This window comes from Dicentrarchus labrax, unplaced genomic scaffold (genome assembly GCF_905237075.1).
Source record: "Dicentrarchus labrax unplaced genomic scaffold, dlabrax2021, whole genome shotgun sequence".
Lineage (NCBI taxonomy): Eukaryota > Metazoa > Chordata > Actinopteri > Moronidae > Dicentrarchus > Dicentrarchus labrax.
The window spans coordinates 7,126,451-7,137,106 of NW_026136715.1; the positions used below are offsets into that span (position 1 = coordinate 7,126,451).

Genomic DNA, 10,656 nt, shown 5'->3' on the forward strand with positions numbered 1-10,656 from the left:
ACCCTGTTAGAAACAAACAAAACTACATTCATATTAAAGTGCACACATTTCTTTTTGCTTGGATGAACTTTTCTTTGTCTAACAGCAGAGAGAGAGAGAGAGAGAGAGATAGAAGCTCAGGGAATGAAACATCGAATGTGAAGACAAATTAAATTCCTTTACGGGAAGCTGCCAAACCACAGAGCCTTTTAAGGACTCGACATACACAGACTTCTCCTCCAGTGTATAATATTATTACTCTGCAGCTGCTCGTCTTCAGTGCACTCACACACACAATATAGTCACAGAACATTTCACTGTCCTAATGGTTAAACAGTCCTTATACGTTTGTATGTTGCTGTATGTCTGAACTGGATTTAATGTTAATTTGTGGCTGCCTTTAAGACACTCAGCTCCTAATCTACTTCGCACTGAAGGGGGAGCCAAAACCCAGCAAAGAAGATGAAGAAGTCAGAATATGATGAACATGGAGGAAGGTTATGACAGCTGAGACCTTAATAATGCTGCTTCACACTAAACAGACGGATAAAATGATGAAAACATGATCTAAATACAGAATACAAAGGTAAACAATGCTGAAGCAGTAGTAGGAAGAAGATTTAAATAGGCCTTTTTCATGAGGACACACTACACATTTACAGATTCCTCTACACATTACAAATCCTCAGTTAACAACTGTGGATACAGATTTGGAGATTATTTCACACATTAGATTGACATACAGTAACACAACTCTCCACTACACAATAATAAAACCTTCCCTCTCCCCCAACAAACAGCAGCGTGCACTACATGTGCTAATAAAATGACAAATAGCTTCAGCTGAGCTCACTTTGTGCTGTCAGACATCCTGTGGAGCAGCAGCCAGGTGGAAAAATAACTAAGTGCATTTTCTCAAGTACTTAAGAGCCACTTTAAAGGTGCTTTTATTTGAGTATTTCCATTTTCCTCTCCACAATGTATTTAACAGCTATAGATACTGGATACTTTTCAGATTAAGGGTTTACATTAAAAAGAAGAAGGAGATTTATTTTATTAATCCCACTTGACACACACACACACACACACACACACACACACACACACACACACACACACACACTCATAGGCCCAAAATAAACACACATACAGGACTATATGCAGTTATTTAGAGAGATGCTAGAGTGACGAGGCACATAGTCACCATCCTACCGGTCCACACTGCGTACTGGACTTGAACCCATCACGCTCTGGTTGTCAAGCCAACTCCCTACAGACTGAAGCTTATAAGATACTATGTAAAGGCAGAAATTAAACCAGAGATTTTCCAATCTTTTTGGCTGTCTTGTTGGGTCCACTTGTGACGTTTTAGATGTCTATATGAAACATTTCTCCTCTAAACATCAAGTGGTTTCATTTAAATAACTTTTTTAGGTCCAAAAAGTAAAAATAGATATTCAATATTTCACAAAAAAGCAAAGAAATAATAAAAAATACAAATTTGTGTAGCTTTGTTTTTCACCTTTTAATCAATTAATCATCTTACAACCCCTCAGACTGATCTTGTGACTCTTTATTTAAATACTTGTATATATTTATTTGGGCTTTTACTGCCATTAATTGATAGTGACAGCTGAAGAGTGACAGGACATGGGGGGGGAGAGAGAGAGAGAGAGAGAGAGAGAGGATGACACACAGAAAACCCAGAGCTGCCCAGGCGCCGATCTTGTGACTCTTAACAGGCATCATGCTGTTTCCACAGTGATGCATCAGTATTAACAGTCTAATATTGTCACATACGATAATATATCAGTCATATGGGCCATTTTACTGCAGATAAAGGAATTTTTTACACATTTTGCCGATAATGCTTTTTACTTAACTTCCCTTCACTTTGACCAAGGTCACATGAAAGGTTAAAGGTGAACAACCTGGGTGTGTTTCTGCTCCTCCAACATCAGTACCTCGCTGACGTCTCGCCAAATAAAGCAGATTGGAAGACGTCAGGACCGAGTGGAAGGAGGAACTGCAGGGATTTCAGTTGCTGGACTCCTTTCAAACGGCATAATGAAAAAGCTCAGATGAGATGAAACAGATATTATGTCTTTATGTGATTTACAGTGAGGAGCAGAAAACATGGCAACGTGGCCTCTGGATGTCATTTATAATTAATTATAATTCACTGTACGTTACTTCTGTTGATGTCTTTTTTATTTGCAGTGGTGGAAGATTAATTCAGATCCTCAAAAATATTACATTATGCGAAGTAAAAGTATCTTTGGCAAAATGTACTTAAAGGATCAAAAGTTAAAGAAATTATTATTTTAATTCTGTATCTTTTTAACTTTCTAAACTTCTTTGTCTCAGTCCAGTTAATTAATGATTTATGTTTTATCTGTTTCATTGTTAGTATTTATCTTTATTGATGGGGGTCTTTTTATTCTACCTCACTTCTATGATTTTAATTGTCTGATTTTAAACAAATATATGTGTGTATCTCTTTTTAATGTCATCTGTAGTCTGTATGATGGGTGTTTTAGGGTCTATGAGGCGACAGAGAGACGGATGCTTTATATATTTCTATTTACTTTACTCGCAGTATTACTTTAAGGCTGTCATTTATAATGTAAATAACTGTACTTTATGACGATGATGACCGTGGTAATAACTCTTTAATTTGTTTGTTTTGAATAAGGGCGGGGAGTAACATGGCAACACAACAGTTACATCAAATGATATTTGCAGTCATCAGTCATCTGATGAGGCACGGCCTCTGTCAGTCATGAACTCCATATTTAGCCGGTGTGATGAGGAAGATATGCAGTAAGAGTAACTCATCTAATCCACTCAGTCACTGAGCTCTGACACGCTGGGTGTCTTTCATGTGGGCCTTTGTCATACCAACAGTAACAGAGACACAGTGATGGAGGAAGTTCGTGAACATAAAGAGGATTGAAGGAAATATTTAGTTTCGTTACAGCTGCTCAAGATGCTCACACGGCATTAAAGAATAGAATAATAATTACATTACAGTATCTAGAGATAAAATAGTAATGTTTATAACTGTATATACATGTAAAATAAAAATAAAAAAGAAGATACTAAAATATCCAAGTATATACAATATGATACAATATACAGAGATAGAAGTAAGTGTAAGTAAGTGTCATGAAAGATAAAGTAAAATATAGTATTAGTGACAGAATAAGCCAGAAAACATAAATACATGAATTAATGGTCCAGTGTGCAGCGTCTGTAGATAATAACGTTCATTCTAAGGTAACGTAAATACAACGATTCCTACATTCAGGTACATATATAAACTAATGAAACCATGAAATGTCTGTACCAGATGTTAAACCCATCCATCCAGTACATGTTGAGTTATTGTCACTAAACTAATTAAAAGTCAGAGGATCACCAAAGTCAGTAGGAAGGTCTGTATGAAACTTCATGACATTAAACTCAATAGTTCTAAAAACATATTCCAGTCTGGACCGACATCTGTCCACCAGCCCGGGGACATCAGATATAAACTCGCTGTTAACTAACTCTGGTTACTTTTAATGACGCGCTGTCCCTGCAAAAATAAACAAATAAAATATAAACAAATGGAATATATCGCATACATTGTTGTCTGAATGCTCAGGACGGAAAAGGAGACTCATGTTATCTTGTTTACATTCATACATAAACTCCCTGCATCCCTGAAAGGCTGAGTTATAGATTATTCTTCTGTGTTTGTGTCGTTTAAACACAAACCTCTCCGACTGCGGAAGGTGACTCAACCCTCCTTCTGCATTTTGAGGCTTATCAGTCTCTTCAGATCAGTAAAACATTGGCGAGACAGATGTGTAATGACTCAGGTGCAGCTGAGCGCAGCCAGATTATCACATCACCTCTGAGTCCACTGACTGCTGGCAGGCACTCAGTCTGCTCAGCAGCACCATGTGACCTAAAAGTTAAATATGTACGGCCTTATCAGATCAGAGGGATACAGTTCAAATGGCAAGTACATGTGTTTTCATCTTAGGAGTGAGTGTACACCAAAAGGTTTTACACATATTACACAGATAAATTGTTGTTTTTTAATTAAGATTTACAAAAACATGATATAATTCAGAGCAAATAAGGTAATGAACACATACAAAGAGACTAAAAACACCATCACACCAGCCCAAAATACAAAATCATACAACCAGAACATATATTAACAGGCCCAACAACCTAAATAATCAACAAAACATCAAAGAATTAATATAAAAAGTTAAATAAGTAGTAGACACTAATAATAAAGAGAAATACTAATATTTTACTTACAGACTAATAGAGAAAAAACATTTAAAACATGTTTTGTATAATACATCCAGCAACGAGGGGATCACATCATATAATGTGTATCTAAACCGACCCAGACGCACTAAGCAACATTTATCTGACCCAGAAAAATAAACAAAAACAACAGATGTTGAGACTTTATATATGCCAAAAATAAAACAACCTTGCAGTTCGGTTATGTTATAGACTTGAAAATGAACAAACACAAGAACTCTTAAGTCACACGAGGGCGCATCAAAGCACTTTTTTATTGGATTCAACATCAAAACTTCAACCTCAGGAATCACCTGCCAAACATCGGCTCTCACTGCAGCTGTGCTACTTTTCATAATGGAAACACTTTCTCTCCTGCTGGGTTTGAATCTTCTTCTTCTTTCTTGAAGGGTTTGAGCTTGTTGTAAGAAAACGCTTCCGCTTCCTGAGCAACAATATAAACAGTGTGAATCCTAAATGTCTGCAGAGTTAAGTGTGAAAATCTTTATCTTTAGGTCTTTAAACTGAAAATGCTCAATGACACTCAAACTGAATAAACCTTAAACAGTTTAAGAATGAAAGAATATTTGATTTAAGTACATACAACTTGTTTATTGTTAAGGTAAATTAAGTTAATTGTGCTTAAAACTAGTATTTTACACTCATATTTCTTATCAGTTTTTATTATTGTTGTTTTTATCTTATATTCCCGGATTGTTTTAACCCTTGACCATATAAAGCACTTTTTATTATTATTTCTTACATTATTTATTGTTTTTTAAATTATACAGCCTAAGATTACCCCACTGGGGGTTATTGAACTTCATGGGAGTGGCCAGAGAGACTCTATATGCTGGTTTAATCACAAACAACTATATTTGCTTGGAAAAGCCTCAAAATTAAGATATTTGAACTCAAAAACATTAAATTATTGTAGCAAATTAGTGAAACATTGAACAGAAATATCTAAAGGTGGCATTATAAATCAACAGATGTCTTTTCTCCTTGAACTTAAGCTCATCAATCATTAAATTATACGTGTTGATTTCTGATTTTTTTTTAACACTTTCTTAAAATTAATCATAATTAATGGGTTGAATTCGACACCAAACTGGGGACAGGAAGTTTTAGGGACAGCTGCTGTCTCTCCTTCAGACGTCCCTTACATGAATTCACTTAGTTAGAAGTGACATCTCGGCTCCATGAAAGAAACATGCTTTTCATCTTGTGTTAAGAGGGTTATTACTAATACAGCTGGGACACACTAACAGTCCTTATGCTGTACCTCACTTTATTAATCTGTTTAATGGGACAGATAGATACGATATGGGTAAAAAAAAGAAGAGCGTATTATGATTATTGTGACAGATATTGTGAATTTTGTGTCACAAATTGAAAAAATCTATTAAAATCACGATGATGTGACATCTGTTGGGGTCTAAACAAACATACCACAATAATGTAACTTGATTACTTTCTGTGACTTTTGGATAACCTCAACACAAAATACGCTATGTTGTGATTTTGATAATATTTCAGTTAACTGTGCGACAGCATGAGACGCTGTATTCTTCCTGAAGAGAACTTGTAAACAACAGAGGGAACTGTTCCACACTGTTTATGGATTAACTGGAAACAGTCAAAGAACAAAAGAATACTTGAAGCCCATTAAAGGAAAAACTAAAAGATTCTCGTCATTAACTCATTATAATGTATTATTATATAATAATGTAATACATTATCTCATTATAATGTATTAATATCTCATTATAATGTATTATTAACTCATTATAATGTATTATTATATAATAATGTAACACATTATCTCATTATAATGTATTATTAACTCATTATAATGTATTATTATATAATAATGTAACACATTATCTCATTATAGTGTATTAATATCTCATTATAATGTATTATTAACTCATTATAATGTATTATTATATAATAATGTAACACATTATCTCATTATAATGTATTATTAACTCATTATAATGTATTATTATATAATAATGTAACACATTATCTCATTATAGTGTATTATTAACTCATTATAATGTATTATTATCTCATTATAATGTATTATTATATAATAATGTAACACATTATCTCATTATAGTGTATTATTAACTCATTATAGTGTATTATTATATAATAATGTAACACATTATCTCATTATAGTGTATTATTAACTCATTATAGTGTATTATTATATAATAATGTAACACATCTCATTATAGTGTATTATTATATAATAATGTCACACATTATCTCATTATAGTGTATTATTATATAATAATGTATTAATATCTCATTATAGTGTATTATTATATAATAATGAACACATTATCTCATTATAGTGTATTATTATATAATAATGAACACATTATCTCATTATAGTGTATTATTATATAATAATGAACACATTATCTCATTATAGTGTATTATTATATAATAATGTAACACATTATCTCATTATAATGTATTAATATCTCATTATAGTGTATTATTATATAATAATGTAACACATTATCTCATTATAGTGTATTATTATATAATAATGAACACATTATCTCATTATAGTGTATTATTATATAATAATGTAACACATTATCTCATTATAGTGTATTATTATATAATAATGTAACACATTATCTCATTATAATGTATTAATATCTCATTATAGTGTATTATTATATAATAATGTAACACATTATCTCATTATAGTGTATTATTATATAATAATGTAACACATTATCTCATTATAGTGTATTATTATATAATAATGAACACATTATCTCATTATAGTGTATTAATATCTCATTATAGTGTATTATTATATAATAATGTAACACATTATCTCATTATAATGTATTAATATCTCATTATAATGTATTAATATCTCATTATAGTGTATTATTATATAATAATGTAACACATTATCTCATTATAATGTATTAATATCTCATTATAATGTATTAATAGCTCATTATAGTGTATTATTATATAATAATGTAACACATTATCTCATTATAGTGTATTATTATATAATAATGTAACACATTATCTCATTATAATGTATTAATATCTCATTATAATGTATTAATATCTCATTATAGTGTATTATTATATAATAATGTAACACATTATCTCATTATAGTGTATTATTATATAATAATGTAACACATTATCTCATTATAATGTATTAATATCTCATTATAGTGTATTATTATATAATAATGTAACACATTATCTCATTATAGTGTATTATTATATAATAATGTAACACATTATCTCATTATAATGTATTAATATCTCATTATAATGTATTAATATCTCATTATAGTGTATTATTATATAATAATGTAACACATTATCTCATTATAGTGTATTATTATATAATAATGTAACACATTATCTCATTATAGTGTATTATTATATAATAATGTAACACATTATCTCATTATAGTGTATTATTACATAATAATGTAACACATTATCTCATTATAATGTAACACATTATCTCATTATAGTGTATTATTATATAATAATGAACACATTATCTCATTATAGTGTATTATTATATAATAATGTAACACATTATCTCATTATAGTGTATTATTATATAATAATGTAACACATTATCTCATTATAATGTATTATTATATAATAATGTAACACATTATCTCATTATAGTGTATTATTATATAATAATGTAACACATTATCTCATTATAGTGTATTATTATATAATAATGTAACACATTATCTCATTATAGTGTATTATTATATAATAATGTAACACATTATCTCATTATAGTGTATTATTAACTCATTATAGTGTATTATTATATAATAATGAACACATTATCTCATTATAGTGTATTAATATATAATAATGTAACACATTATCTCATTATAGTGTATTATTATATAATAATGTAACACATTATCTCATTATAATGTAACACATTATCTCATTATAGTGTATTATTATATAATAATGAACACATTATCTCATTAAAGTGTATTATTATATAATAATGTAACACATTATCTCATTATAGTGTATTATTATATAATAATGTAACACATTATCTCATTATAGTGTATTATTATATAATAATGTAACACATTATCTCATTATAGTGTATTATTAACTCATTATAGTGTATTATTATATAATAATGAACACATTATCTCATTATAGTGTATTAATATATAATAATGTAACACATTATCTCATTATAGTGTATTATTATCTCATTATAATGTATTATTATATAATAATGTAACACATTATCTCATTATAGTGTATTATTATATAATAATGTAACACATTATCTCATTATAGTGTATTATTATATAACAATGTAACACATTATCTCATTATAGTGTATTATTATATAATAATGTAACACATTATCTCATTATAGTGTATTATTAACTCATTATAGTGTATTATTATATAATAATGAACACATTATCTCATTATAGTGTATTAATATATAATAATGTAACACATTATCTCATTATAGTGTATTATTATCTCATTATAATGTATTATTATATAATAATGTAACACATTATCTCATTATAGTGTATTATTATATAATAATGTAACACATTATCTCATTATAGTGTATTAATATATAATAATGTAACACATTATCTCATTATAGTGTATTATTATATAATAATGTAACACATTATCTCATTATAGTGTATTATTATCTCATTATAATGTATTATTATATAATAATGTAACACATTATCTCATTATAGTGTATTATTATATAATAATGTAACACATTATCTCATTATAGTGTATTATTATATAATAATGTAACACATTATCTCATTATAGTGTATTATTATATAATAATGTAACACATTATCTCATTATAGTGTATTATTAACTCATTATAGTGTATTATTATATAATAATGAACACATTATCTCATTATAGTGTATTAATATATAATAATGTAACACATTATCTCATTATAGTGTATTATTATCTCATTATAATGTATTATTATATAATAATGTAACACATTATCTCATTATAGTGTATTATTATATAATAATGTAACACATTATCTCATTATAGTGTATTAATATCTCATTATAATGTATTAATATCTCATTATAGTGTATTATTATATAATAATGTAACACATTATCTCATTATAATGTATTCATATCTCATTATAGTGTATTATTATATAATAATGAACACATTATCTCATTATAGTGTATTATTATATGATAATGTAACACATTATCTCATTATAGTGTATTATTAACTCATTATAGTGTATTATTATATAATAATGAACACATTATCTCATTATAGTGTATTAATATATAATAATGTAACACATTATCTCATTATAGTGTATTATTATCTCATTATAATGTATTATTATATAATAATGAACACATTATCTCATTATAGTGTATTAATATATAATAATGTAACACATTATCTCATTATAGTGTATTATTATCTCATTATAATGTATTATTATATAATAATGTAACACATTATCTCATTATAGTGTATTATTATATAATAATGTAACACATTATCTCATTATAGTGTATTATTATATAACAATGTAACACATTATCTCATTATAGTGTATTATTATATGATAATGTAACACATTATCTCATTATAGTGTATTATTAACTCATTATAGTGTATTATTATATAATAATGAACACATTATCTCATTATAGTGTATTAATATATAATAATGTAACACATTATCTCATTATAGTGTATTATTATCTCATTATAATGTATTATTATATAATAATGTAACACATTATCTCATTATAGTGTATTATTATATAATAATGTAACACATTATCTCATTATAGTGTATTAATATATAATAATGTAACACATTATCTCATTATAGTGTATTATTATATAATAATGTAACACATTATCTCATTATAGTGTATTATTATCTCATTATAATGTATTATTATATAATAATGTAACACATTATCTCATTATAGTGTATTATTATATAATAATGTAACACATTATCTCATTATAGTGTATTATTATATAATAATGTAACACATTATCTCATTATAGTGTATTATTAACTCATTATAGTGTATTATTATATAATAATGAACACATTATCTCATTATAGTGTATTAATATATAATAATGTAACACATTATCTCATTATAGTGTATTATTATCTCATTATAATGTATTATTATATAATAATGTAACACATTATCTCATTATAGTGTATTATTATATAATAATGTAACACATTATCTCATTATAGTGTATTAATATCTCATTATAATGTATTAATATCTCATT

The 10,656-nt window shown here is 27.4% G+C and overlaps 1 long non-coding RNA gene across 1 annotated transcript in view; it reads right to left on the reverse strand.

The window, feature by feature from the left end:
• Positions 1–10,656, reverse strand: part of LOC127377357 (uncharacterized) — a 180,823-nt gene that overhangs the window by 151,711 nt on the left and 18,456 nt on the right. The window lies entirely within an intron of this gene.